Below are 22936 nucleotides of genomic sequence, written 5' to 3'. Positions count from 1 at the left end.
CCGCTATTGTTCTATGTAAATAAAAAGAAAAAATGCTCACACTGGGATTATCCTCATTAAATGTCCTTGGAACAAAATAGCAGATTCAAATGCAATGTTATAAGTTTGTGGGGTGCCTGGATACCTCTTCTAATTCTGGACCCCCACCCCCACCCCCCACTCTAATTCCAGGATGCCAGATGCTGAATTTAGCATGTTAAAACATGAGCCAGGTTAAAAAATAAGTCAGGCTGGCTTCCTGATGAAGTAATTGCCTGGAGAGATGGACAATTAAAAGAGCACAAAGAAATGGTTGATGACCCATTAAGAAGGCCATTAAAAGAGACTCTCTGGGCTGGACTGCAAATAGCGCAGAAAAGATGGAACCGGAGAGCGCTATGATGCTTCTGGGCTTCTCAGAGGTATGTGGTGGACCACTGTGAAAAACAGGAGGCTGGACTAGATGGCGCTTTGGGCCTGATCTGTCCTCCTGGCTCCTCTCTTGGATGCAATATGTCAGCTCTTGGCTCAAGGAAACCCCAAAGCTTTATTCAAGAAATCAGAGCACAGTCTTCACATCAGCTCAAACCACAGGATACAAGATTCAGAGGTGTACAATTGATCTATAAGATTCATGAGTAGCAGCAGCTGATCTGTTGTCCCCATACATTCCCCACCCTCTGCTTTTAAAGAGCAGGGCAGGACCAACCATCCATGCTGTTCTCATCCCACGTGTGAAGATGGAGCTTGTAAGTGGGTGCTCTGGCAAGTGGGCTGGGTCTTTGGCAATGAGACCCTTGGAGAGTCCGTCTGCCTCTGGTTCACCAGGCCTGCCACTTGACCAGTGTGGTGTAGTTAAGAGCGGTAGACTCGTAATCTGGTGAACCGGGTTTGTGTCACCGCTCCGCCACATGCAGCTGCTGGGTGACCTTGGGCTAGTCACACTTCTTTGAAGTCTCTCAGCCCCACTCACCTCACAGAGTGTTTGTTGTGGGGGAGGGAGGGAAAGGAGAATGTTAGCTGCTTTGAAACTCCTTCGGGTAGTGATAAAGCGGGATATCAAATCCAAACTCTTCTTCTTCTTCTTTAGCTACTGCGGAAATCACACCCTCTGGCACTGACCCACATGGTTCTCCCTCTCTGTGGCAGACCTTTCAAATGTCTGCATCGTTAAAATTTGGCACCTCTTGCACTACATTCCACATAATGTTGTGGCGCCCCCTGCAGGACAGCGCCCAGTGCGACCACACCACTTGCACTACCCTTAAACCACCTGTTCCTCTCCTTCTTTGACATCCAGCAATTATGACTACTTAGGCTCCTCCTACCTCCAGCCTCTGGCTCCTCCTTATCCTCCCCCTCTGGCAGATCCTGCCAACGCCACTCCACCCTGGTGGGTGTGATGGGACCCATCCCACAAACCACCAGGCCTGGATGGGTCTTTGGTCTGTTCCTATGTGCTTATGTTCTTAAGGCCAATTGTGTCCTCCAAGTTGCCGCATATTCTCTTTCACATACCCCGGACCCTGATTTGCAACCCCCTTGTGGTTGCACCAGTTGCTGCTGCAATGGACTTCATTTTCCCATATGGTCCTCAGCTCTCGACGGGTGAAATATAACCGCAATGTTGCTAACTTCCTTTAAAGACGGGGGGTGGAGGTGGGGAGCAGTGACTGAATTCCCATTTGGTGAAATAATGCGAGGCTATAGTTCTTTCGGCAAATCAAGATATTATTGTCGAAATGCAATATTAATGACGCGGCTGCAACCATTTGTAATCTGGTCATCACAGAAGCAGCTGTTCCCATTTACATGTTGGTCTCCCCGAGTACATTATTAAGGTAATATTTTATTGTGAATTCTACCAGCTCAGGGGCTGCTTGCCTAACGCATGCCGTGAACATTTCTCCTTTTTATAACTAATCATTCTTTTCCTGTCTTGGCATGCGCTATAACCACCAGGCGCAGGGGGCTGCAAAACATTCCAGCACAAATTTGTGTACGTGTCCATTATGAATGAAAAATAAAATGCTGGGGAGGAAAGCTCTGGAAATCCTGCCAGGCTCGGGTTCCTCTTCTCCACACTTGCATTTAAAAATCAATCCATTCGAAGCGCCGCTGTTGTCAGGCGTCGGCGCTTAAGGACTGGCTGGCTTCAACCCACACACCCAGCCCAATATTTATACATGAGAAGGCAAATGCTGGGTAGATTAAAAAAAATAACAATGAATTAGGTTGAAGTCCCACCAAGGGAGCTGGGATTTAGCAAAGGGAATGAGTGGGGAAGAGAAAGGGGGCAAGCACAGAGTGGTGCCGCTCGATGGACCTTGTTTTCTGAAGCAGAAGTTTGCAGAAATGTTTGAGAAAGAAACCAGGAAATTATTGGTTCTGGTCTCATCTATGGTTGGCAGAAGGTTGCCTCCTTCACTGGTCCAAGGCAGGCCAACTCCTTTCTATTGTTGTTCTTAACACAGGAAGCTGCCTGATGGTGAATGGTCTGCCTAGCTCAATATTTTCTACACTGACTGGCAGGGTTTCAGGCAGTGGTCTCTCCCAGCCCCACTTGGCCAGGGATTGAACCTGGGACATCATGCATGTGAAGCAGGAGTTATGCCACTGAGCTATGGCCCTTCCCCTGTGTCCAAGGGAGTGACAGACCCTCCAAGTGTCCCTATTTTCCAGGGACAGCTGTCCCAGTTTATGATTTGATCCTAGAATGTTCCTCTTCTCCTTAGGATGTCCCTGTTTTCATCAGAGAAATGTTGGAGAGTATGATATCCCTATTTTCACTGGATAAATGTTGGAGGGTCTGGAGTTATACGATCCCCGAGCCAAGGAGATTACAACCTTTAGAAGACATCTGAAGGCAGCTCTGGATAGGGAAGCTGTTTAATGTTTACTGTTTTCTTATGTTTTTATATATGTCGGAAGCTGCTCGGAGTAGCTGGGGCAACCCAGGCAGATGGCTGGGATTTAAATAATAGCATTATTATTACAGGTAGGTAGCCGTGTTGGTCTGCTGTAGTCAAAACAAAATTTAAAATTTCCTTCCAGTAGTACCTTAGAGACCAACTAAGTTTGTTATTGGTATGAGCTTTTGTGTGCATGCACACTTCTTCAGATAGCATTATTATTATTATTGACTTCCCTATTTTCATCAGAGAAATGTTGTAGGGTATGGAGAGATGGACATGGGAACATTAAAGCATGACATCCTGAAAGAAACAAGGTTTGGCCCATGACCAAGAGACACCCCCCCCCTTGCCTACAAATCACCTCCTTCAACAAGTCAGCTGTGCATCAAAGGGCCTCTCTTTGGCCAATAGAAGACTTAACCCAGCAGCCAAGTATGCAGTTCCCACCTCACCCAATATCATCTTTCCCCTCCATAGACCTCTTGTCTAGCCTCATTTCCCCTGCCCACACCTATCCATATGATGCTTCCATGGGCCAAGAATCATGTGATCTCTTGCAGGGTAGCTGATCACTAGGAAAGTCACATGGCAGGCTAGCAAGCCCCATGGTTGCATCACCCCAAGGGTTTGGGCATTGCTTCAGACTTACTAGCCAACTGTCTTCTGCAAGACTGCACTGAACAAGAGCTATGAGTGGGACTTTTGCTGGGTTTGGCTAGACCTGAATCCAGAGAATGCCAGGGTTGAACCATACAGACCCTGATGTCACCCTTTACACCTGGCTGTGCCTGGTTTTTGTGGGCACCCAGCTCACCACCCTCCCTTCTGGGCTTTCACTGATGCAGTTTGCAGCAGCGCCAAGCCTTCCCTGCCCTCTGCTAACTGGATTGATTAATCTCCCAGGATTTCTGTTCCCACCACACTTAATAGCATTTTAATACTATTAATAATAAACAAGGACAAGTTGTGACAACTTCCAGCAAGATTCTGAAATAAAAGCAGCTCATACAATGCTGGCACGAAGGCTGGAATTAATTGTGCCCATTTTCTATGGGTGGTTTGCAGTTTATCCTTTCTAAAAAAAAAAAACAAGGGTCATGTGGGGGCAGTTCCCCCACCCTTTGTTCCTTGGAACCATGAGCAACTGAAGAGGAGGAATCTGGGAGAGCTCACAAACATTCCGTTTCATTATTATTCTTTCAACAGTACCATTGTTAGTGCTGCTTTTCTTTTTAATTAATTGTCAGGTTGTATTGGAGAGGTGCCGTATTTTGTATTTATTATTTATCGTTGCGCTGCCTATAGTTCACTTGTCACCAGCCCTAAGGCAGAAAATAATCGCAGTGCTGAAGAGAGATGTTGCAAAAGAGAGAGAGAGAGAGCAGTAGAAGCACTGAGATGGTGCCAACATGAGCGCGCTCCGTGACCTGACAGGATTTATCAAGCATCTTTCTTCTGGACCAGTTGGGTGACATACAGGCCAGTATTGCAAATGCCCTTCTGCTGGGAATCTGCACCTGGGATATGAATGGCTGCCGAGGGAGCCTTCGCAGAACCGTTTTGCACAGGAACGACGCACGCACTGTGCTTTTAAAAATAATAATTACAAAGTACATTTTGCAAAAATTGAAATTCTGAGCCAGGAACAGCTGCAAGACTATGGGAATTCGGCAGATTTGCATGTTCTGCACAATTGCTTCTGCTTTTTTTTTTTTTTTTTTTTTGCCAATCTGTGTGATTAATAAATGCATTAATAAATACATTGTTCAAATCCACTGCCAGGGCAACATACAATAAAATAATTGTGAATGCAATAGAAAAATAATTAGCACATCAAAATAAGCTAAAAACAGTCGTTCTACAAAGCAGTACATGAATAGGCAGATCAATGAAGGCTAAATAGTCTGAGAAACTAAAAAAGATATCAGAGCAGACACAAGGCCAGCCTCTCTGGGGAGAGCATTGCAAAGAGAAAACCAACCCTAGTTTTACCAGTCATGGAAGAGAAAAGCAGGGTTATGTGGGGAACTGCTTAACCTCTGGGATTCTTGATTAGACATCCATCTTGCATCCAAGCTCTGATTGCTTTTATTGCTGGTGCCCTGCTGTTTTTATTGTAATTATATGTATGTTTCAAATGGATTTTATATATGTATATACTTTTAATTCTGCTAATGTTTTGTTGTTGTTGTTTAGTCGTGTCCGACTCTTCGTGACCCCATGGACCAGAGCACGCCAGGCACTCCTGTCTTTCACTGTCTCTCACAGTTTGGTCAAACTCATGTTTGTAGCTTCAAGAACACTGTCCAACCATCTCGTCCTCTGTCATCCCCTTCTCCTTGTGCCCTCAATCTGGAAATGCAGAGTTAAGCACAGCTCCAGGGCCATTTTCAGAGCAGCAGTGAACATGTCATCTGCCAGAACCAGTTGCCCCGCCGTCCTTACTCTGGCCAATGGATGAGGTGATAAGGAGACTTTCAAATTTTTCTGTGACAGATTCACATATAGAGAAACCGATAGAATGAGGAAAAACAAGAAGGTCCTCTTTCCTACTTTGTGTTAGCAGTTTTAAATGGCAACGGATCTTTTCATTTCATTTCATTTTTTTGCAAGACTGTTTGCATTCCTGATGAAAAGCTAAAGGCTGCAATTCAGCCAGCTGAAGATCTTTTGTTGAAACCCAGCGTGTTTTACAAGATGAACCTGTGCATTCAGATGTAAGCACCACTGAGTTCAAAGAAGCTTACTCCCAGGAAATTCGGCACAGGGTGACAGCCATGCTAATCCTAATAAAATGGGTATTACGCCATGTATTGCTGCTCTTTGGCGGTTGTGCGTGTGTAATATATAAAATAATGGATCAACATAGCCACCTGCAATTCTAAACTCTCCTTTGAGGTTCACTATGGGAGGCTGCCATCATGAGCTCCTGTGCTTCAGAATTTACCACTGCCTTTGTGATGTTATTATAGCAACATCAGTGCATGTAGCACTTTGCAGGGAAACATTAGCGCAAGATACAGTCCCTGCCCTGGGGAACTTAAAATGTTGTTGTCTTCTGCAGTGTCCCTAAACCGGGGGACAACTTTCCCGTTTGTATTTATTTATACAATGCATTAACTTCACATTTCTCCGGGCAGGAGTGTGCACACCCCTTTTGGAAAACAAAAGAGGTGTGGAACCAAGAGCAGCTTGGCAGCTGAAATGGGAGTTGGTACCTGTTGTTGCCTTTCTATACCTGCGATGCTCCTCAAAAGCAGGATACTGCCCGTCAATGAATGTCAGAGGATACAAAGATACGCGAACGAGGGAGTTTTCCCATTGACTGTGTTGCAAAGAGGCCCATTAAACGCTAAGCTCCAGCCACTGGAACACAGAAAATGGTATTAAAGGATTTGCTTTTCATGTCCATAATTCAGAGTTAATGTACATTTGATGTTTAATGTATGAACCACAGGTGATTTCAAACTTGCAGGGCCTTTTCTAAATAGTGTTTTAATCTAAAGATTTTTTATTTTTTTACAAGAGGTTCCGACACTCCACCTGTCAAAGACAAGGAAAGAAGAGGAGAGAGAGAGAAAGGCAGCCGAGCAACATAAGAGAAAGCAATGTGGGCACCGGCTTTTGTTCAGCCTTTTATTGAGGTTTTACCTCTAATCTCTGCCTTTTTTTGGATGCAATTTAAGATTAAGGAAATGAAAGGCAAAGGAAGCCTGGGAATGGCTTGAAAAGCAGGACAGGCAAAAGAGGGTTTGTGAAGCAGCCTGGCAAGAGGTATGCAGCTGTGTGCTCCGCTAAAAGGCCAGTCTGGAGTGCTGGAGGAACATGCAGCTCACCAAAGCAAAAGATGGAGTGAGGTTCATGGCATGTGGGACTCAGCTGAATGACCCAGGAGACAAAGGACTTATCCAAAGGCCAGGAGTTGCTTGTCCACTTTCCAAGCATTCACAGACCCTTCAAGTGTCCCTCTTTTCCAGGGACACTTCTGCATTTACAGAAGCTGTCCCGGTTTCTGATTTGATCCCAGAATGCCCCGCTTTTCCTTAGGATACCCCTATTTTCATTGGAGAAATGTTGGCGGGTATGGAGTTATGCAATCCCCGAGCCAAGGAGATAAGTCACTATACAGTGGTACCTCAGGTTAAGAACTTAATTCGTTCCAGAGGTCCATGGTTCCATGGGAAACCAAAGCAGTTTGCATTTGTGAATTTCAAACATGAAGAATCTGTTCCCTATGTCATGAATCTACTTAATGGGATCGAACTTTTTGGGAGACCTCTCAAAATTCAGTTTCGATCAGGTATCCACAAAGCCTTTAAAACAGCCTAGGTCATCTAGGCAAAATTGAAGGGGGTTCATATTCCTTTTATGCTTAAAATTCTGATGTGTAAAACTTTTTATTCTGGGTGCATTTTTTTGTGTTGAATTATATACAATGGTACCTCGGGTTAAGTACTTAATTCGTTCCAGAGGTCCATTCTTAACCTGAAACTGTTCTTAACCTGAAGCACCACTTTAGCTAATGGGGCCTCCCGTGGCCGCCAAGCCGCCAGAGCATGATTTCTGTTCTCATCCTGAAGCAAAGTTCTTAACCCGAGGTATTATTTTTGGGTTAGCGGAGTCTGTAACCTTAAGCGTATGTAAACTGATGTGTATGCAACCCGAGGTACCACTGTACAAACTTTAGAAGCCTTCTGAAGGTGGCCCTGTATAGGGAAGTTGTTTTTTTAATGTTTAATGTTTTTTATGTTTTTAAATATGTTGGAAGCTTCACAGAGTGGCTGGGGCAACCCAGTCAAGGTATAAATAAATTGTTGTTGTTATCTAGGGATATACATTCATAAAGCCCCAGATTCAGTCCTGGGCATCTCCACCTAAAAGGAGTTGGGTTCTATGGTCTCTCCCCATATTGAGGCTGAGAAAAAGCACTAGCCTATTTAGCTAGTGTTTCCATGGCTAAAAATGTATCTAAACTGGAGACTTTCTGGTTCACTAATGCACTACACACAGTTACAGATAGGTAGCCGTGTTGGTCTGCCATAGTCAAAACAAAAAAAATTCCTTCCAGTAGCACCTTAAAGACCAACTAAGTTAGTTCTTGGTATGAGCTTTCGTGTGCATGCACACTTCTTCAGATACACTGAAACAGAAGTCACCAGACCCTTCTATATAGTGAGAAGGTGGGGAGGGGTATTACTCAGAAGGGTGGTGGGATTGGGTGATTGGCAGATAGCTCATCACAGGCTCATCACAGCTATCTGCCAATCACCCATTCCCACCACCCTTCTGAGTAAAACCCCTCCCCACCTTCTCACTATATAGAAGGGTCTGGAAACTTCTGTTTCAGTGTATTTGAAGAAGTGTGCATGCACACGAAAGCTCATGCCAAGAACTAACTTAGTTGGTCTTTAAGGTGCTACTGGAAGGAATTTTTTTTGTTTTGCACTACACACAGCCACCCCAAGGCAATACCATATCCCCAGACCACAGCACATCTATATTTACACTTTGTACCAGTGGAAGCAGCCCAAGGTGAGTCCAAGGTGAGTCTATTGCCATTCTCCTGGCTCCAAAACACGGAGCAGAAGCTGAACTTCGCCATCATTTTAATGCTTGACGGCCAGTTTGGAACTTGGCTCCAGTGGCTTGCAGTGTCAAAAGGTTGCGTTAAGCAGATCTAAGACAATCAAGCTCTTCCATGCATCGCTAATGATAAAGAGGCTGCTGACAAACGGAAAGGTCATCAAAGGACCTTACCAAATAATTATTAAATAATTTTGCCATTTGTTCGGGATCAGCAGCCACCTCGTTATGTAGATCAGCAAACGATATCTTAGTGGCCTGGGCACAGGTCCAAAAAAGGAGGAAGAAATGGCTTTAATAACTAGAGTCCGTTTTTGTTGTGGATGTTGGTTTGGTGGTTTGTGCCTCCCTCCAAAAAAAGACTGATATTAGTTGCATTCTGAAATTTTATTACACACACACACACAAAGCAGTTTGTGCTAGCTGTGCAATGTTATGAACAAGGAAATCATTAAGGGTTTCGAAAAATAGCCAGAAGCCTCAAAAAGGAAATCTCAAATGCTTCCCATTTTGAAACATTAAATTCAGTCCAAAACGTAAGCCTTGGTGGGGAAAGTGATAAGGGCTTTCTGGTCGTACTGCCAAGCAAGAAATGGTAGTGTGGAACAACAGGTGTTTGCAATAACTGCTAGAGGCACCATCCTTTTTTCTTTTTTGATGGGCTGGGGAGTGATTCACACAACAAAGGAAATATGGAGGGGCAACACCTAAACTCTATACTGTGGACTTTTTGTGTGCTGCTGCTTCCGCTGCCAGATTCCCTAAACACACCTTGCTTTCTGATCCCTATATGGATGGGCATGGAAAGTTGAATCCTTTGACTTGGGTTCCTGATGCAGACATGTGCAAAAGTGACTTCTGAGCCGAAGCTAAGGAGATCTTGGCCTGGTCAGCACCTGGATTGGACTAAGGTTGGCATTCACTCATTCATTTTAGTCATATAGTGCTTTTACGCACATACACAAATCATGCTCAAAGTGGTTCACAACAAAGGAACAAGGTTGCATTTAACAACAACAACAGCAGCAACAACAACAACACTTTATTACTTATACCCCTCCCATCTGGCCGGGCCTCCCCAGCCACCCTGGGCAGATTCCAACAGGATATTAAAAACACAATAAAACATCAAACATTAAAAACTTCCCTAAACAGGGCTGCCTTCAGATGTCTTTTAAAAGTCAGATAGTTGTTTATTTGCTTGACATCTGGTGGGAGGGCATTCCACAGGGAAGGTGCCACTACCGAGAAGGCCCTCTGCCTAGTTCATTTCAAACAAACACTACAAAAACTATTTCACATCAGCATAGCAAAACAATAACACAGCAACAATTTCCTAACAGCAAAACAATATCAAGAACAATTTCATAATAATGTAGTAAAACAATAGCAAATATAACACACCCAAAAAGACCCCACATTTCAGTACTATAAATATAATAGCATTACTTAAACAACTTGCAGCATCCAATAGCAAAAATAACAAGGGAGCTTCACGCTTTCACCTTATTCCTAGAAACAACCCTCCTATGATTGCATAAAGAGTGGGGATTGTGAAGCCTGTAGCCTGGAAAGCCCCAGAGAGCCACTGCCAGTCTGTGTAGGTTATGCTGAGCTGGATAGACCAATGGTCTGACTCAGTAATAGGCAGCTCCCTAGGTTCCTGTTGTTCAGAGCTGGTGGGAAATATAAAAATTAGAGCTCAGGATAGTCCATTCTCTTTGCTAAGGGCATCTCTTTTAGCATAATCCTGTGGGTAGGGTCTGATGTTTTATTTTCAGCACAGATGCATTGTTTTTAAAATGCTTTCTAAGTAAAAAGTAAAAAATACATATTATTTTTTTAATGTATTTTTATTAAAGATTTTCTTGATTAAGAAAGGTATGTGAAAGGTCTCTCTCGTATTTTTTTTCCATGTAACATTTTTTAAAAAACAAATCGGTTTCATTTGTTGAGACATTAAGAAGAATAGGGGGAAAGAGGTGGAGGGGGGAAAGATGAGTGGGGGTAGGGTCGGGTGGTGATGTTTCTATTTTACTTAATATATGTGGGAGTTTGTGTCAGCGTTGCTTGGGCAGGTTCTCTGCTGTTCACTTGTGTTCCTTTGGTGGTGAGAGAGGTTGGGGTTGGCCTAGGGTGTGGTTGTTCATTTGTGGTTGGCTGTGGTGGTCTTTGTTTTCATGTGTGAGTGGATTGGTGGGTGTTTTGGATCAGGTTAGCCACATTGATTTGTACGCTGTTGGTGGATTTTTGTCATTGCCTTGTTGGGCTGTGTATGTGATAAAGGGGAGCCATACCAGGGTAAAGGCGTCTTCTTCTGTTTGTCCCTGTGTCAGTTTCAGTTTATTGGTTAATTTTTCTAGTAAGGCTGTTTCCCATACTATTTGGTACCATTGGTCCATGCTTACTCCTGATAGGTCTTTCCAATGTCTGGTTATGATGTTTCTGGCTGCTGAGAGTAGGTGGGTTATGAGTTCTTTGTGGTGTAAGTGGGCATTGTTGTCTTGGAAGATGTTTAGTAGGGCCAATTCTGGCGTGAAAATATATATATTATTATCATTAATATTGTTATAGGTTCAGAGGATCACTCTGGATGATTCCCATGGGTCCCTTCCAGGCCTGTGATCCTGTATCCAGTGAGGTTTAGAAACTACTAGACGAGGCTGCTGAACTGGTAAGACGAGATTCTTTTTGGGATAATGGCCTTTGTTGGCCAGTTAAGTAGCACCATTTACATGTCCAAAAAGTGAGCTTTGTTGCCATAGAGACAAATGCCTTTTCCCACTTCACCTATCTGGATAATAAGGAGAACAATAGGCCAAGTGGTGCTGCGTGTGGGTGAACTTTAGCTGATGCTGGAATCTGGAGAGAGAGAGGCATGTCTTGCTATATGCTGATCCCCAAGCTGCACCTTGGGCCTTCCCTGGAAACCCAGTGGAGAAGCAAGATCAATTGATGAGTTAATACTGCAAGCCCCTTCATCTGCTTTTCAGGTTGTATATATGTGTAAATAAAACCATATACTATAGCTTAAAGACACCACTGTCTCCATTGACATTCATTCCAAAGAAACTGAACCCAAGGTGAGGGCAGGAACCCCTAAGGTCTCTCACCACTTAGAAACTGAGGTGAGAGCAGCAATAGTACTGCTCTAATCTTCCATTGGAGCAGAGCTTGCCTCTGCTTTGCCAGTAGGAGTCTTTGGGAGGGGATGAAGGAGCTTCTTTGAGCCCTTTCAGTTGTAATGATGGGAGGGCCATTGAGGGTTTGCAGAGAGTTTCTGAGCAAGCCAAGAGAGGCCTGTGCTGGACAGAGGCATTTGCACTTACAGATCTCCTTTCCCCAGCCAACCACACATGAGGGAAACATGTTATATATATAAAAGTAAATCCAAACACTCAAGACTAGGATTTTGTTCCCGTTCTGGGTCATGCACTTGCAGAGGTACCAAATCAGAGCAGCCCAGGCTGGGAGCACACAGATGCTTTAAAGGAATGATGTGTGGAGAATAAATAATGCAGAATCGAGTTGCAAAAGCAAAGAGTTTGAATTCTCCAGAGCACCTGCCAGAGAGGCTGCCTGTGGTTCCTTCCCCCTGATTTCCCTGGATCTTTTACTTCTGTTTAGACATCCAGAATTTCTCCCAAGTTCTCCCCGTGGAATCCTGATGGCTGTATTACACCAGCCGCAGGAGATGAGCTCTGCATCAGCAGTAATGGGATCGGAGACAAGAGCCATTAGTCATATCGTTTGTCCTTCACTTTTATTGGCCTAAAAAATCTAATTGGCTCCCGATTTGGAGAAGAAATAATCTTTTTCCCTCCTCTACCTTTGCAAGTGGCTTGCCAGGTTGATTCCATCAGGGATTTCCAGTTCTGGCCATAGATTTCTGTGGGGCGTTCAAGACAGCCCTGGGTAAATTTCCAATGGGCCAGGTTATTAAGCTTTATTGCTACTAGAGCAAATGTATTATTGTATACTGTAAACACAACAGAAAATCTCCAGCTGGGCTTCTGCAACCTTTGTGACCAAGAGGAGATCAATATTTGTGCTTTGAAGGTGACTAGTTCTACTGGACAGAGATCACAAATCCATAAAAGGCTAATATAATGTTGTGGTCTTTTTCAAACAAAACAAAACCTGCTCAATGGACAGAATCAGGGGATAGTTTTGACTGGCCAGGGGATACCCCTGATGAGTTGGGTAGTGGATCCTAATGGATTATAGCACTGTCTGCCCCCCGGCTTGGTGCCTTCCAGATGTTACAGAATCCCACTGGCTCCAGTCTTCACAGTTCATGTAGGCAAAACATCTGGAGGGCATGAGGTTACGGAATGCTGGGTTATAGAATGGTGGGAAATTGGTGGGGGTGCTCACTGATCAAGCTGTGGCCTGATGGAAATATTTAAAATATATTCCTGACTCAAAATATCTTCTTTATTAAAGACAATACACCTGATACTCAGCTAGAGTCTAGGTATTAAAGATGCAGACAAAATGTATGGCAGTGTTGGCAGCTGTGATTCCATCTTGCTTCTTGCCCTGGATGCCAGACCAATGAGTCATTTTCTGGTTTTGTCTATTAAGCACAGACTTTAGATTCCATCACTCTGGGGTTGCTGCCGTCTCTTCTTTCCCCCTTTTTATGGAGAATCCGCATGGACACGATATTAGATTGCTGCATTTCCAGAGTTTTCTGTGCTGCACTCCTGTGTTATTCTCAGACCTGATTTTGCTTTTCTTGGTAGGCAATGGAATTACAGCAACAGCCTCTCCAGTGCTATGGGGGACTTCTAAGGGCCTTCAAAGTGAGAGCTTTAACTAATGAACAGACCAATCCCATGGTCTAGGAACAGGGGGAGGGGAAGTACTGCCCACCACTTCCTGTGCCCTGACGACTCAATGCAGCCACAATGGGAGGCCTGTGTTTCAACAGGGTCTTTCCTTTTCTTCCTGTTGTCTTTTAGCCCCCACCCCCTGACCACAATGACTTTGCCAGCCTGATTTGGGGCGGGGGGGGGGGGAGGCTGTCAGGAACTCGAGGAGCTTAGAACTCTGTGGAACCACAGCCACCCCTTTTGAGACATCATCACCACTGGCAGGAGAGCAATGCCATAGTTTCCACCACCACATTGGGCAGGGAGGAGGGAACATTGGCAGCTGAAATGATGCCAAGCCATCCCCTCCCTGCCCACTGCTCTGACAATGTTTCTACCACATCCTCAGACCCTCCAAGTGCTCCTATTTCCTAGGGACAGTACTGGATTTACAGAAGCCATCACAGTTTCTGATTCGATCCTAGAATATCCTGCTCATCTTTAAGATGTCCCTATTTTCACTGGAGAACTGTTGGAGGGTATGGAGTTATGTGACCCCTGAGCCAAGGAAATAAGTAACTATATAACCCATAGCTGTCAACTTTCAGATTTGAAAATAAGGGATCAGCAGCCTCACCTGTCCCGGAAACAGTCTACGGGATACCTAACAATCCAGGATAGCAGTGGGGTAGCAGTGGAATAAGGGAATTTCCCACAAAAAAAGGGGGAGGTTGACAGCTATGATACAACCTTTAGAAGACATCCGAAGGCAGCCCTGTATAGGGAAGGGTTTTTTTAAAAAAAATCTTTAATGTTTTATTATGTTTTTATATATGTTGGAAGCTGACCAGAGTGGCTGGGGCAACCATTAAGATGGGAGGTGTATAAAACAACTATTATTATTACAATTACTATTATTGAATTGGACACCCCAGTGCTTTTTTTCTTAGGGAACTCAAAGGTACACAGTACCAGCACCCTTTTTTCTAGAAGAAAAGCACTGATTAAAGATGTGGCACTTACAGTAACAACTCCATGGTGAGTCCCGGCACCATTTTCTCTAGAAGAAAAGCCCTGGACCACCGGCGGACGAAGGGGGTGCGGAGTGTCATCCTGGGGGGGGGGGGTGTGTGACATCACCACGCTGCCCCTGGGTGCACAGCATGTGCACTGCTCCAAGAGCCGGAGCAGCTAGCTCTGCCACTGCCCTGGACGTCCCTATTTTCATCAGAGAAGTGTTGAAGGGTAGGTATCCTGTAGCTGCTCAGGTCCCCTCCCATGGACCATAGGCTTGTTCCTGGGCCCACTGTTTTAGCCATGCATTCATTGTCCCGTTATTTTATTCCACCTACCGCCTTTGAGGACTTTTTTCTGCTGAAAAGCAGATACATAAATATTTTAAATAAAACAAAATAATATAATAACGTCTCGGGCCAGTTCCATATCGATCTCCCCCAAACTCCTTGGCTCTCTATAATACAGTTTCTTTGGGCTCTTTTCTGTCAATTACGTAGCACATTTTCCTCATTGGGGTTGTTTGACTTGCAGAGCTACAGGGGGAAATCTGGGTTTGTTAAACAAGCGGCTGCGCTCACAGCAGTGAAATCTCTATAGATTGATTTCCGCAGTTGGGGTGGGGGGGTGGGGGTGGAGAGAGAAAGAAACCTGCTGATGTTTTGGGTTTTCAAGTCTCTCCCACCCCCCTTCTCCCACCCCACCCCCAAAGCTGCTCAGGAGTAAGGGAGGAGAGGACCCCAATGAGCTGCACGGCTGGAGTTTTCCTTTAAATAAAGAGCAGAATCGCATTATACTCCATTGATTGCATTTTTTTTTCTCTGACTGTTGTGACATTTTCAGGAAGGCTAATTTATTCAAGCATGGAAATCTTTAAAAACTTAATTAAGTTATTTCTGAGATTTTTCATGCCTTTATTGTTTTGAGCTCACATTTAAACTCTAATTCCAGTTAATAGTCAGAAAAATAGAAGAAAGAAGATTCCCCCCTCCCAGTTCCTTACAAAAAAGGAGCAACCAACAGAAAATCCCATTTGTATCCATTCCTCTGCTTTGGCTGGCCTGCTGCGCAGGGGAAAGTCTTGGTCTGGTCAGAGTGAGGCCTTTCGATCACAGGAAAGGCGCTTGTCAGGGAACTGCCATCGGCTCAGGGGCGAGAGGGGAAAAGCCGGATGGGTTACAGAGAGCCCCCAAAGATCTTGGGAAGCAGCACCTCCTCAGCGGAGGAGAGCAACCAGGCCTCCAGTGGAGAGGAGATGCAGGGCTCGGAGGAGGCAGTGCCAGGACACCTTGCCTGAACAAAGCAGGGAGGAGAGAGGTCCTCCGTTACCCACGCCCTCCTCATGCAGTAGGCTTCCGCGCAGAGAGGGGAAGCGCAGACTGGGCGTCAAGAAACTACTCTGCTGGGGAAGGTTTAAGGACTGCCCACTCTCAGATTCTGCCAGTGAATGAGCGAACCATGGAGTAGTGGCGCTCTGCATGGTGAAGGGTTTTTTTGGCACCAATAACAAGGCTTTACAACAGACCAGGGAGGCATTTGCCTGATTGCTCTCGAGCAACCCCCTGCTACCCTTACAGCCCTTGACTTTGGTTTAAGGATGGAAGAAAGCCCTGCTGAATCAGACCAAAGATCCATTTAGCCCAGCTTTCTGCTTCCAACAATGGGAAGAGCCAGGTGCCTCTAGAAAGTTTGCAAGCAAGGCGTGATGGCAATGGTTATTTCATTGCAGATGGATCAAACCAGAGGCCTATCTGGTCCAGTATCTTCTACTAAAAGGGGCCAATCAGAAGCCTCTGAGAAACACACAAGCAAGTTAATGAGCATAAAAACTCTCCCTCCACTTGTGATTCCCAGCAATTGTTATTCAGAAACATACTGCTTCTGACAGTGAAGGTAGGAAGCACTTGGAGTGTGCAGTGACCACACATTTTGCCTTGAAGCAACCTGATCTCTGTGTCATTCTGATTCAGTCCATAATCTGGGCTTAAATCTGATCTGTTTCACCCATAGAGACTATAATGAAGAATCTGAAAATGGCCATAGTCCCCCCCCCTTTGAATAAGTGGATGAAATTTGCAGGCAAAGGAACCCCTCAGGCAGATCTATCAAGGGTGTGTTTGTGTGTATGCAGAAAACCTTTAAACTTCCTTATTGTCTGCCAGAATCTATGCAAATTCCAGGCATCATTGCACTTTTTGAGGGGACATGACTGTCAAAACGAAAGCTTCCACACTGCCATCTCTCCATCACCTCCTGCTCTGGCTGTTTCACCAATCAGCTTTGCTTTGTTTCTCCAAAAAGAGAAGTGGTGGTAGGTGGACTTTTGGGGGAAATCGAGGCCATGCAGTGACTCAGAAATTTGTGGGGTCTGTGACCCACCTGGAGATACAGTGGTACCTCGGGTTAAGCACTTAATTCATTCTGGAGGTCTGTTCTTAACCTGAAACTGTTCTTAACCTGAAGCACCACTTTAGCTAATGGGGCCTCCCGCTGTTACTGTGCTGCTGCTGTGCAATTTCTGTTCTCATCCTGAAGCAAAGTTCTTGACCCAAGGTACTATTTCTGGGTTACCAGAGTCTGTAACCTGAAGCGTCTGTAACCTGAAGCGTCTGTAACCCGAGGTACCACTGTACTTTGTTAACAGTGTTAGAAAAGTGAGAGCATGACCCTGTTTCAGCCCATTATTCAGGGTACCTAGAGAGCCAATTCACACCCCACAGTACACAGCCATCCGAGTTGGTGGTCATCACTATATCTAACAATGTACTGTGTAAAGAAATACATTCTTTTGCCTGTCCTGAATCTTCTCACATTCAGCTTCATTGGATAACTTCATTCTTCCAATTACATATTGTGTGAAAGGAAAGAAAACCTCTCTCTATTCATTTTATCCACAAAATACATCATTTCATAAACTTCTACCATGTCCTTCCTTAGCCAACTACAGAGCTGTAACCTTTCCTCATAGAAGAGTTGTTCCAGCCCTGTCCTCATTTTAGTTGCCCTTTTCTGGATCTTTTCCAGCTCTACAATACCCTCTTTGAGGTGAGGTGACCAGAACTGTACTCAGTATTCCAAATGCAGAGGTTTATATAACAACATTGCATCAGAGGTTTATATAACAACATTATGACACTGGCATTTCCAAACTCCTTTCCCAATGACCCTTGATATGGAAATTGCCCTTTTCACAGCTACTGCATCCTGGGTCAACAGTAAGCTATCCACTATGACCACAAGGTCTTGTTCCTAATTAGTAACCACCAGCTCAGACCCCATTAGCTTATATACGATGATGGGGATTTTAGGAGCTCAATGTGCATTACTCCATGCTTGCATGAATTACCGTAAATCGCATTTGCCATCGTAATGGCCACTCACCCAGTTTGGAGAGATGTTTTTGCTTCACAATCCCTTTTTATTTCATGTGTGTGTGTGTGTGTGTGTGTGTGTGTTTTATTGATTTTCCAATATCATTCCAATAGCAGCCTCATTATAACAATACCAAATTTATCCAATTAAAACAATTATTCATGCCAATTATTCAAATGTCAAATTATACAATTTATTCAAACCGGCCTCCCCACGTGCTAGATTTGATGGCGGCTTTCTTCTACATTTTTTCTGCGTTCCAAAATCTTAATAATTTCCATTACATTACATCCAGATATAATAATCCCTTATATAACAGCTACAATCCTGTGATTTCATTTGTGTTGGTATATTAGGTAATTTATAAAGTTTCAAGTGAGGAACTCTAACTGTAATAATTATTCTTTCCTGCGTGTGACAGTTTCCCCCCATGATATTTTCCCGTTCAGATATGGTACACCGGGTTAGGAGCTTAATTCGTTCCGGAGGTCTGTTCTTAACCCGAAACCGTTCTTAACCTGAGGTGCCCTTTCACTAATGGGGCCTCCCGCTGCTGCTGTGCTGCCGCAGCCCGATTTCCGTTCTCATCCTGGGGCAAAGTTCGTAACCCAAGGTACTACTTCCAGGTTAGCAGAGTTTGTAACCCGAAATGTTTGTAACCCAAGGTACCACTGTATATCCTTCATTCCTACAACTGTTGATGGTTTGCATCATGCCTCAGGGGAAGCGATTATCTCACAGTTTCCAAAAGTCACTGCGTCACTTCATCCCATGATTTGGCTTCCAGTAAACAAGCAGTCTTCGCCATTTTTCCAGCCTAGGAAGAACGGTCTGAATCCAGACTGCAAATAGTTGATCTAAAAGCTTCTATTGCTTCACCTGGTAGACTCCTTTCCTCTCTGCCACTGATTTATGGCCAATTGTGCTTATCTCAAACACATTCCTTTGTGGATAATGGCGGTTAGGGAGGATTTTGCTCTATATTTTCAAAGCATAGCATTCTCCCCTCCTTCCCTCTCAGTTCCTTTCTCTCACACGTGCAGTTCCCGTTTTGTTAAATCCCATCTTTATATTCCAATTTCTTCCTTCCTCACATGTACAGGTGTTTTGTTAGTTTTTTAAGCATGCATTCTGGGGAGGGTTGCCATATGTAGAGAAAAACTTTGGCATAAGCAAACCGTGGGCTCCCCTTCCCCCATCGTCTCTTTCACCGAATGAAATCCCTTCTCAGTCCAAACCTTTTAAATCCTTGTAGCTGGGTTCATTTTTGCAGTTTCTTATCTCATCATCTCTAGCACACACCTGTAGTTTGCTCCATTATTATTATTTTTTAACCATTTAGCAGGATAACCTGGGCTTCCAGGAAGGGGATCGGGGGTCTAGGCAGCCCAAGTGCTCCATGCACCCAGTGCCCTCGCCTGTCCTCACATTCCATGGGGAAGCGAGTGCCAGAGTGCCAGGCAAACTGCAAGTGAGAGCTAGGTTCCTCTTCGGCCGAAGAGGAATACAGAAAATGCAATCCCCCCCCCCATCATTTTCTGATTATCTCCGTCTGTCTCTCTCTGCGGTCTTGGGAGAAGCATCCACCCCCTGGTGCACAGGAAACAGGAAGCCCACAATCCCTTTTTATTTGTACCACTCTGAATAATTTGGTGTCGTCAGCAAACTTGGCCACCTCACTACTCATCCCTAACTCCAGGTCATTTATAACCATGTTGAAAAGCAGAAGAACCATTACACATCCTTACATCCCTCCAATTCAACAGCTATTCATTTGTTCCTCCTCTCAGTTTTCACTTTTTAAAACCAGTGACGGATTCACCTGTTCTGTTATCCTATGACTGCTAAATTAACTCAGGAGTCTTTTGATAAAAAGCATTCTGAAAGTCTACGTATACAATGTCTATTGGATCACCTCTCTCTTTATGCTTATTGACACTCAAGGAACTCTAAAAGGTTAGTTAGACAAGATTTACCCCAGTGGAAGTGCAAAGGAAATGGACTTTGCTTCTGTAGTCTGGACTGCATTATATATAAAAAAGTACAAATCTGGTACAGGTTTGTTTGGGGCTAACATGTCAGCCTAACCTGTCCATGGGAGGTGAATCTCATGCACATACTCTGGCTGCAGTTGGCAATTAAGATCAATAACTTCCTTTAACCTTCTTGATTGGGGGGTGGGTGACTCACATAGCCCCAGGCTATATCTGCCACTGAGTCTTGCCTTGGTGTTCAATTTCAGTTCAAGGCTGGATCTCAGAAAGATAAAGTAACATAAGATAGTTGCAATCCTGACCTGAGTTTGTAACCTTAGGAACTATATCTAGAGAGGAAAAGTGGATTTGCATTTAACCCATTGTTTCTTTGTTATTTTGCTCCAAGTGGTAGGAAAGCTGTGTATTCTGGTAACCATTCCTCATGCTGATCCCATGTCTTTTAATTGTTGCTCGCAAAGGTAAACACTGCCAACAGATGTTTTCTACAACGTGGTGTACAGGCAAGTATGTATGTAGATCATACTGAGGTTCAGGAGCAGGGACCGATTAAAAATGCAGGTTTCCTTCATCAGGTGATCGTATGCAGTGACCTCTCTAACCTGGCATCAGAAGTGCTGCTGCCCAGGGAGAGCCTGCCTGGCTATCCAATGATTCAAAATCATATTGTAGTGAAGACACAAGAAGACTGGATTAATACTGGTTGGCTCAAGATGTGAACACATGTTGAATGACCTCAGAAACTGACCGGCAGCAGATTCAGGAGACTCTAGAGAATGTACCTGACAGAATGCAACATTCGTTTATTTTTTCTTTCTCTCAGATAATAGAATTTGGGGTCACCCAATGAAATTCAGGACAGATAAAAGGAAAAACTTCTTTATCCGGAACTTTTTCATTTGCACATTGGAATCTGCAGAGAATCAACAAAGAGTGCTGTGCCACCTTAGAAACTAATAATAATAATAATAATAATAATAATAATAATAATAATAAAAATTTTATTTATATCCCGCCCTCCCCAGCCGAAGCCGGGCTCAGGGCGGCTAACAACAATAAAACAGTACAAAAGTACAGCACAAACAACATTATTATTACTATTATAGCTTTTGTGAACTAGCCCATAAAATCTTACACCATAATAACCTTTGTTAGTCTTCAGAGTGCCATGAGTCTTTTTATTACTTTTGCTGCCTGCAACAGACTCTCTGTGATCTGTGGAAGTCCCTGCCACCAGATGGGGTGATGACTTCTGGCTTAGATAGCTTTAGAAGAGGATCAGGCCAGTTCATGGAGGAGCAGAAGCCTATCAACAGCAAAAGAGGCCATATGCTTTTGAGCCTTGCTCTGGGCTCCCCAGAAGTGTCTCTCTTGGAAGCAGGATATTGGCTTAGATGACCCTTCAGCCTGACCCTGCAGGCTCTTGTGTTCTTATCTCCATGGCTCACACAACCTGGTGCCATTCAGATATTGTTAGACTCTAGCTCCCACCATCGCTGACATAAGCCATACTGGCTGGGGCTGATGGGGGTCAGAGCGCATCATCAGCTAGAGGGCACCAGCTTAGCAAGCATTGCCCAAGACCAAAACCTGCTTGAGATAATAACAGAGGAAGCCACCATGTGGAGGAAAAGGTGATTGTGTGAATCCCCATAAAGGAATGGAAAACAAGCATTGGGGTTATCTTGTTCAGCGGCGAATACCATGTGCTAAGCTGTCCCAAAGGCAGCTTCATCTGAGGGCTGTTGAAAGGACTGGAGAGGAGGGGGGACAACTTCAGTTAGCTGAGGGGGTTAGCAGAGCTGATTTCCCCTGGGCCCATTAAAAGAGACAATCTGTATTCCTGCTACATTTGTGCATATTATTTTTAAGTCATTAGTCTCTGCCTCATATTGTGAATCAAGAAGTTTAATAAGAGGAATTTATGGCCTGTCTCCTCCAATCAACACAATAATCCATGGTCATGTTGAATGCTCTGAGCTAATGGATATTGCTTTCATTTGAGCTTTCTTCCTCTCCTCTCCTCTCTCCTCTCTCTCATAGTGCTGGTTTGCCTGATCTATTAACAGATAAAACTGGCTCTTCTCCACTAGATAAGAAGAAAATAAGAAACATTGGGTACATCTGGATTGCAACAAGCTCCTGAAAAACACTTGGCAGGACACATTGACCAGAGCCAGAGAATGGCTCACATTGAAAACTATAAACAAATATCCATTGGTAAGGGGAAAACTGCTAGCCGAGTTTTGAAAGGAAGTAGCACTATAAATACTCCAAAATGAGGAGTGACTCCAGAATCTCCAGAGTCTCCTCAAGACAACCCTTCTGTATTCCAGAGAGGCCCACAGAAATATCAAACTGTTCCAAATAGCTCAGTACCATGGACAGCCATGGACAACTTTTGTTGTTTAGTCATTTAGTCGTGTCCAACTCTTCATGACCCCATGGACCAGAGCACACCAGGCACTTCTGTCTTCCACTGCCTCCCACAATTTGGTCAAACTCATGCTGGTAGCTTCAAGGACACTATCCAAGCATCTCATCCTCTGTCATCCCCTTCTCCTTGTGCCCTCCATCTTTCCCAACACCAGGGTCTTTTCCAGGCAGTCTTCCCTTCTCATGAGGTGGCCAAAGTATTGGAGCCTCAGCTTCACGATCTGTCCTTCCAGTGAGCACTCAGGGCTGATTTCCTTAAGAATGGATGGGTTTGATCTTCTTGCAGTCCATGGGACTCTCAAGAGTCTCCTCCAGCACCATAATTCAAAAGCATCAATTCTTCAGCGATCAGCCTTTTTTATGGCCCAGTGCTCACTTCCATACATCACAACTGGGAAAACCATAGCTTTAAGTATATGGACCTTTGTCGGCAAGGTGATGTCTCTGCTTTTTAAGTTGCTGTCTAGGTTTGTCATTGCTTTTCTCCCAAGAGCAGGCGTCTTTTAATTTCGTGGCTGCTGTCACCATCTGCAGTGATCATGGAGCCCAAGAAAGTAAAATCTCTCACTGCCTCCATTTCTTCCCCTTCTATCTGCCAGGAGGTGATGGGACCAGTGGTGATGGAACCAGTGGCCATGATCATAAGGGCCAACTTTAGACCTGGATAATGTCTTTTATACATCAACATTTCTTCGTCAGTGACTTACAGCACAATCCTAGCCATGTCTACTCATACACAGATCTTCTGCAGAGTCAGACCAATGGCCCATTTAGTCCAATACAGTGGTACCTCGGGTTACATATGCTTCAGGTTACAGAGATTTCA

This window comes from Podarcis cretensis, assembly GCF_951804945.1.
Source record: "Podarcis cretensis genome assembly, chromosome: 15".
In the NCBI taxonomy this organism is placed as follows: Eukaryota; Metazoa; Chordata; class Lepidosauria; order Squamata; family Lacertidae; genus Podarcis; species Podarcis cretensis.
The sequence above is the reverse complement of the archived record's forward strand: the minus strand, read 5'-3'. Positions refer to the sequence as shown.